Raw genomic sequence first — 8,626 nt, 5'->3', positions numbered from 1 at the left:
GTAGTGGTGTGGACAGGAGAAAGGGAACGAATGCGGATGACTGCGGCTATGGCTGGCGCAACAGTTTATATAGCAATGGTGGGCGGGCGGAGGGACGGATGTGTGGCGCCGGAGTAGCCGCCTTGGCAACCGCGTATCATTAATGTGGGCGGCAGATGGACGGACGGACGACACTTGTGTCGTTTGATGGCGGAGCAATCGCCTGCACCGGGAAGCGAGGCGGGCGGCGCTGACTGTTTCGGGCGGAAAGCGCGCGCGGGCGAGGAGATGACTTTACTTGGAGAGGATGACAATGGGGACCCACCATGTCCATAGCCTCACATATGCAAGTGCCTCCGTATTATATATATATAACTATAATTTATTTTGCTTCCTCTTGGTTTCTCGACATCACGGGCCCACACCATTGTCAACCTATGTAGTACTCCCTCCTTTTCGGTTTATAGGGCTTATCTCAAAATTTTAGTTTTTCCGTTTTATAAGGCTCAATTTGGTTGTTCCCCATCACATGTTCAGACTTCAATGTGCATTAAATCATTGCATGCAAGTATTAAGAGAAAACTGACCAATGCATGCACTTTATGCATGCATGCATTGCAATTAATGCATTCGCAAACATATTTTTTTGAGGAAAACAAGAGTATTAATTGGGTGCTTTTGCAAACTACAAAAAATATTCCACCACTCATCATCTACCTTGGTTGGTGAGATTTTTGAATTGAGCCTTATAAACCAGAAAGGAAGGAGTAGTCAATAAACGAGAGAATTGCACAAGAAGCGGCCGACAGCTGGGACCAAGCAGCTCGAGCAGTATTTGTGCTTTTCAGGTTGAGCACTGTAGAGTTTTTCGATATTTAGCCCAGATATTAATTTTTCTCCTATGAACAACAACGAAAACATCGCTACAGGTATTAACTGGGCGGGCCGTGGCCCGTCTAGCCCAGGCCAGATATCCAGCCCAGATATTATTATTTTTCAAGCTGAAAATGGCTAGCCCAGCGATACTTTTTCTAGGAATACCCAGGCAAGGTCAAGTTGTTATTCTCCGCCCCGCTGGGCTGCAAATCTTTCCTAGGAGGGATGCATTAGGCTTAACAAGAAAATGGGCTTTAAGAAATAATAAATGGGATGTAATTATAAAAACTGGGCAGTAACTATAAAAAAATGCACCAAACACGTGCTTACTTTATAAAATATTATTTTTGGATATTGAAAATTTTAATTTCATTAATTTTTGTGAGCGCAATGTTTCGTTGGATTTTTGCATAATATAAATTTATATTGAAATTGTATTTAATCTGACTAGAAATTTCGGGATAAAAATATTTCGGATCCCATCAAAATGTGGGAAATTTTATTGAATTCTGTTTTGAATGGTTGGTTGAAATGGGCTGTACTTTTAACAAACTGTAAATGGGCTGTAGTAAATTCCATTAGAATTCAAAAATGGGCTACACATTCTTACAAATCTCAAATGGGCTATAAGTTCTCTGCCACACACGTCTGGCCTTACTAAGTTGACGCGTCCCCTAAAAAAACAGAGTTGACGCATATGCAAGGCTTTGTCAACTTATAGTCAACACACGGTTCTAGCAGCAGTGGCCGTTGGATGTCCATCCAACGGATGCCGTGCTTCTTCTTCAATCTCGGATATTCTAGCTTCACCCGCCCAAAAAATGATTCCTCCCCCTGACATCTAGGCGCACCGTTTCGGAAGCTAACCTGTGGGCCTACTAAGTTGACGTACCAAGGGCTTTGTCAACTTAGTCAATATAAACGATTCTAGCTGCAGTGACCATACGATGTCCATCCAACGGCCGTCGTGCTTCTTCAACCTCTGGTCTTCTTGCTCGAGCTGCCCAAAGTAGCGTCATTCGTGCCGCCTGCTCCTACCTCCCGTGGCCGGCTGTGCTGTCGCGGAGGCCTCACCGCCCCTCGTACTCACCCACCCCCTGTTATTCTACAGCGACGGCAGTGCAGCCGAACCAGTGAGCCCTCGTACTCCTCTCCGCGTGTGCATCCACTGTCGCGTCTTCCCCGGCTCTGTGTTGTCCTGTTCCTAGGCCTCGCCGTCGTCCACCGCCCTGGTGCTCTCGGCGCAGCGTGGTCAACGTGGTTAAGGAACGACTTCCATCGGTCATGGACTGTATGTGGAGAGGCTGACAGCTGGGTCCACGGTAGCCGCGAGGAAGTGCCTCCTTATTATGCGCAAAATAATTATTTCTCCACCTGACAGCATGGACCCACCGGACGGGCCACCGTATTTCGCGAAAAAATGATTCGCCCCGTGACTGCTGGGACCCACGAGCTACATCTTCGCACGCAAGGAAGTGCGTCCGAGAAAAAACGATTCGCCCCCCTGACTGCTGGGACCCACCAGCTACATCTTCGCACACAAGGAAGTGCCTGACAGTCGGGACCCACCTGGTCGAAGCGTACGTAGCGTTGTCATTCTGGTCGCGAACGTGTACGTACATATATACTGGTGGATGTAGAGGCGCACACGTGTCATAGTAGAGGCGCGTACATGTCGTAGTAGAGGCGCGCACGTAGCATGTACACGTACGTACAACGGCCAGGGTGCAAGAAAGAAAATACGGCCACGTATGTGGACATACAGGCGGGGTCTCGAATGCGTACTCGCGCATACGTACGGCCAGGGCTCGTGTACATGGCTGGGTCGGAACGGAGAAACAACGTCGTCGTCGTGTTCATGGGGAGGCAACAGAATGCGTCGTGTTCATGGGGAGGCAACGGAATGCATCGTGTTCATCGGGAGGCAACGGAACGCGTGGGAGCCAACCGGCTGGGTCAGAACGGAATGCGTGGTCGTGTTCATCGGGAGGGCTTGGACGGAACAGGCGATGGAAACGAGGCCTGGCATACCGCAGAATGGAGGAAACGGCCTTGTGTTTGACCGGCCACGTTCGAAACGGGATCTTGTTCATCGGGAGGGGTCTGGCGTACCGCAAAACGGACGAAACAGACCTCCTACGGTCGAAACGGGGGTCCTGTTGTGTAACACCCCGGATGTAATTTACCTTATATGTATCCCAACTCTTGTCGTTTCTGGCGCTAAGTTATTTTATTTTCCTCGTTGTCGGGTTTTTGTCTTTGTGTGTTGTTGTCTTGGTCATGCATCTCATATCATGTCATCATGTGCATTGCATTTGCATACGTGTTCGTCTCATGCATCCGAGCATTTTCCCCGTTGTCCGTTTTGCATTCCGGTGCTCCTATGTCCTCGGGTGGTCCTTTCTACCTCTTTTCGTGTGTGGGGGTTAAACATTTCTTGATTGGACCGAGACTTGTCATGCGGCCTTGTTTTACTACCGGTAGACCGCCTGTCAAGTTTCGTGCCATTTGGACTTCGTTTGATACTCCAACGGTTAACCGAGGGACCGAAAAGGCCTCGCATGTGTTGCAGCCGAACACCCTTCCAATTTGTCCCAAAACCCACCAAAAACCCCTCTATCATCTAGAGCATTCGATTAGAATCGCGTGGCCGAAAACCGCACCTCATTTGGAGTCTCCTAGCTCCTCCTACCTCTATTTATAGCCCCTCCTCCAAAAATTCCAGGTCAAAACACCCCCTAAAACCCTAGATCCGCTCACGTCGCCGCCGGACGTGTCCGTCTCCATTCGGACACGTCGCGCCGCCGCCCCGCACGAGTGGCAAGCTGCCACGTGGCGCGCCGGCCTCCCCACCGCCACGGCCCGCGAGGCCCAGGGAGAGCCCCCGCGGCACGCCGCCTCGTCCGCCGCCCGCCGCCTCGTTGTAACCTCGCCGCGCCGCCGTCTTCGCCCCGCACGCCGGCCGCCTCCGCCGCCCGCCAGCTCGTCACCGGCACCGACTCCTCCGCCTGGGGCGCCGCCCCACTCCAGCGCCGCCCCGCCGTTCGGACTTCCCCGTCGCCGGCGCATCTCCTCCGGCAGGTCCAAGCTCCGGCCGCCACGTCGCTCGTCCACTCCGGCGATCCCCTCGGGCGACGTGCGTGCTACAGTGCATCGGGCCAGATCTAGATCTGGTCAAATCCCCTCGGTTGACTTTTTCATCCTCGAACCCTAATTTTTTTGCAAACTTTGGCATGTCATAACTCTCTCATCGTAGATCCGATTCGTGCGTGTAGCATATCAAAATGTTCGTATCGACGAGTACATCATTTCATCTCATTGCATCATTTTCATCTGAGCTCATATTGATGCCCGAAGTGCTATTGGAAGAGGGCTATGTGATGAATTTGTCAGATCTGTTTCAGCAAATGGCCTTTTGTCATTTTTGCCATGATTAATGTGTGCATGCTATGATCCTGAGCTCTACATGTGTTTTGTTATATGCCATGCCATCTTTACAGGGGTGTATGCCATGTATTTTTTTGATATTTGTGGTGACCAGCACAAGCTTGCAAAGTAGCATAATCGTTAATGCTGATTTCAGGGACTTAGAATTTCACTAAGTCCTTGTCCTGTTTTTGTTGTTATGCCATGTGTTCATGTTGTTTCCTAGTGATCCGTGCCTCTTTTGAGGATGATCAGTAAGGATGTTTTGTTAATATTGGTGTGCTCTATCTATCCATTTCTTTGTTGACATGTTTAGCGATTTTGCCGAGGATGTTCCTATTGATCCATGCATGCTATGTTGTTGTTGTTCTTGCCATTTATAGCTTCTATGCTATGTCTTCTTCATGGGTGTATGCTTAGTTTGTCATGCAATGCTCTGTAGTGAGTGCATCGAGCTCGTAAACATGCCTACTCGTTAACTGTTTTGCATGCTCCAGTTTTTCACTGTCTGAATCTGTTTATGTTTTTGCCATGTTCACATGCTTGCAATTGTACTTTCTGATCCCTTTTGGCTCAAGGTCACTAAGGGCCTTTTTAAGTGCTTTGAGTAGCTTCATGCCATGCCTTGCTTTGCCATGTTAAGTTCCTGTAGCTTGTGGTTTTCATGCTCTAAAGTGTGCTTCCTGATGATAAATTCTAGACTTGTGTTAATTTCACTAAGTCTGAAACCTGTTATCATTTGCACTTTTGCCATGCTTGTTTGAACCTGTTAATGGATGAATTAGCCATAGCTCAGTGTTCATCTTTTGTCAAGCATCATGAGTGGATCCCTGCCATGTATTTTGTTGTCATGTTTGAGTGCTGTAGCACATTTATCTTGATGCATTTAGTTGGTCACTTGCTGATTATCGCAGACCGGTGCCATATTTGTTTTGCTTGCCATTTCCAAACCGTGCATCCGATTCCGGCGATCTTTATATAGATTTCAACCGAAATCCCCTCACCTTTCCAGTGGAACTCTTGGATTTCCATGTTGAGGCTAGGTTCAATCATTCCTTGTCAAATCTTGCATATGCATCGCATACCGCATCCCGCATATTATACCATGTTTGCATCATGATGTTTGAGCATTGCATGTGGTTGATTGTGTTCCGTTTGCTTGTTGTTCTTGTTTGCGTAGAGCCGGGAGACGAGTTCGTGAATGTGGAGCCTGTTGAGTTCGCTTATGAGGATCAAGTCAACTCTGACAACTTTGCAGACAAGATGACCATACCCTCGAAATCACTTCTATCTTTGTTTGCTAGATGCTCGCTCTTTTGCTATGCCTATGATACGATGGCTACCACTTGCTTACCATGCCTCCCTATTAACATGTAAAACCTCTAACCCACCATGTCCTAGAAAACCGTTGTTTGGCTATGTTACCGCTTTGCTCAGCCCCTCTTATAGCGTTGCTAGTTGCAGGTGAAGATTGGAGATCGTTCCTTGTTGGAACATTGTTTATTGTTGGGATATCACCATATTATCTTGTTTATCTTAATGCTTCTATATACTTGGTAAAGGGTGGAAGGGTCGGCCTTTTTCCTAGTGTTTTGTTCCACTCTTGCCGCCCTAGTTTCCGTCATATCGGTGTTATGTTCCCGGATTTTGCGTTCCTTACATGGTTGGGTTATAATGGGAACCCCTTGACAGTTCGCCTTGAATAAAACTCCTCCAGCAATGCCCAACCTTTGTTTTACCATTTGCCACCTAGTCTCTTTTTCCCTTGGGTTTCCGGAGCCTGAGGGTCATCTTTATTTAAACCCCCTGGGCCAGTGCTCCTCTGAGTGTTGGTCCGACTGAGCTGCCTGCGGGGCCACCTCGGGGAAACTTGAGGGTTGGTTTTACTCGTAGCTAGTCTCATCTGAGTGTGCCCTGAGAACGAGATATGTGCAGCTCCTATCGGGATTTGTCGGCACATTCGGGCGGTGTTGCTGGACTTGTTTTACCATTGTCGAGGATGTCTTGTAAGCGGGATGCTGAGTCTGATCGGAATGTCTCGGGAGAAGGAATATCCTTCGTTGACCGTGAGAGCTTGTGATGGGCTAAGTTGGGACTCCCCTGCAGGGATTTGAACTTTCGAAAGCCGTGCCCGTGGTTATGGGCAGATGGGAATTTGTTAATGTCTGGTTGTAGATAACCTGAACCTTAACTTAATTAAAATGAACCAACCGTGTGTGTAACCGTGATGGTCTCTTCTCGACGGAGTCCGGGAAGTGAACACGGTGTTGGAGTAATGCTTGACGTAGGTTGTTCTAGGATCACTTCTTGATCATAGTTGTTCGTCCGTTTTTTGCCTTCTCTTCTCACTCTCTTTTGCGAATAGGTTAGCCACCATATATGCTAGTCGCTTGCTGCAGCTCCACATCATACCTTGTCTTACCTATAAGCTTAAATAGTCTTGATTGCGAGGGTGCAAGATTGCCGAGTCCCCGTGACTCACAAATTACTTCCAAAACCAGATGCAGGGACCGATGTTACCGCTCCAGACGATGCGCTTGAGCTCAAGTGGTAGTTCGATGAAGACTCTCGTCGTTACTACGTGTCTTTCCCAGATGATCACTAGTGGTGCCCAGTTGGGGCGATCGGGGACTCTGTCGCATGTGGGGGTTGATCTTTATTTTGGTACCATAGTCGGACCATGAGTGTATTGGATGATTGTAATGTTATTCATGTATTTGTGTGACGTGGCGAGTGTAAGCCAACTATGTATCTTTTCCCCTTTTATTTATTTACATGGGTTGTTGTGAAGATTACCTTACTTGCGACATTGCTTTCAGTGCGGTTATGCCTCTAAGTCGTGCTTCGACACGTAGGAGATATAGGCGCATCGAGGGTGTTACAAGTTGGTAATCAGAGCCTTCCCCGACCTTAGGAGCCTCCCTGCTTGATCGAATAGCTGGCGATGTTGAGTCTAGAAAAAATGTTTTGAGTCATTTAGGATCATATATATCGGAGAGTTAGGAATTATTTTTACTCCCCAGTCCCTTCATCGCTCTGGTAAGGCATCCTGACATAGAGTTTTGACTCTTCTCTTCTCAAATTTCACTAAAAAAATTTAGGATCACGCGGGTATCTTGGAATCGTTCCGATCGATTTGTGACGAGAACATTGTTTTTGGTGCCTCCTGTCATTTAGGGGTTGTGGCAGTGTCCCGGGGAGTTGAGCTCCGAGGTGTTGTCGTTACAATTTTATCGTTGAGATTCTGGAATACCTGAGTTTCGCCGACATCGAAAATCCCTTTTATGCAGTTGTTGGTGAGATAACCTCGATGCCACCTAATACTGGGGTGGGAGTTCGGGAGTATTGCCATAACTTGTATAACGGATGCTTTTCGAAGGTTGAGGTAAATGATTTCCGAAGGTTTCTCGGTTATGTGTTGAAGGATGGATACAACTGGATGTAGGATTTGCTAGATTTGGGTGAGATATTATGCTTCCCCTGTATCCCCAACACCTGATTGCATAACCAGAAAGGTTCGGGAGTTTCATAGGTGGGAATTCTTGTAGCTCTAGTTCTTGTTCCGCGGATATTTGGATCGGGTTTTGGTAATCCTCACCAAGTATTCGTTCTTGTCCGTACCTTGTTGGTTTTATTCTTCTACCTCAATTCTAAGTGGCTTCTCAATTTATGGAAATGTGACCATTTCAATTGGAATGCATTCGTTCATTTTGTTCGGATGTGAAGACTTTATGTTGCAATTTCAATCCGTTTGATTCAACTCAAAATATATGTCTGTCATGATGCTAACGGATGTCAACCTCTTCAGGATGGCTCCTCCAACGCGCACGACTCCGAATCCTGATCCGCCACCACCACCTCCACCTCCGGAGGCATGTCAAGCTGTGATGGCCGCTACCAATGCAAACACGCAGCTGATCATGCAACTTCTTCAAGAGCGCAACCAAGGGAACCAGGGCCATGGCAACAATCAGAATCAGTTTGCTACACTCAACCAGTTCCTCGCTAATCAGCCAAAGACCTTCAACAATTGTGTTGAGGCAACAGACGCTGATGATTGGCTCGTAGACATATGCAAGCATTTCGAGTGCAGTAACGTCAGGCCTGAGGACTTTGTCAAGTTCGCCTCCTTCCAACTCAAAGACCAAGCTGCAGAATGGTTTCCGCAGTACAAAGATTCCAGAGGAGGCCGTGTGATTACCTGGGATGAATTCCGTCAAGACTTCAAAGCTCATCATATTCCTCAGAGTGTGGTTGAGAGCAAGCGTGAGGAATTCCGCAACCTGAAGCAAGGCACTATGTCTATTTACCAGTACAACATCATGTTTCAAAAGCTCGCCCGTTT

Source organism: Triticum urartu, chromosome 4 (genome assembly GCF_003073215.2).
Source record: "Triticum urartu cultivar G1812 chromosome 4, Tu2.1, whole genome shotgun sequence".
Taxonomy (NCBI): domain Eukaryota; kingdom Viridiplantae; phylum Streptophyta; class Magnoliopsida; order Poales; family Poaceae; genus Triticum; species Triticum urartu.
This window is presented reverse-complemented; position numbering follows the sequence as displayed.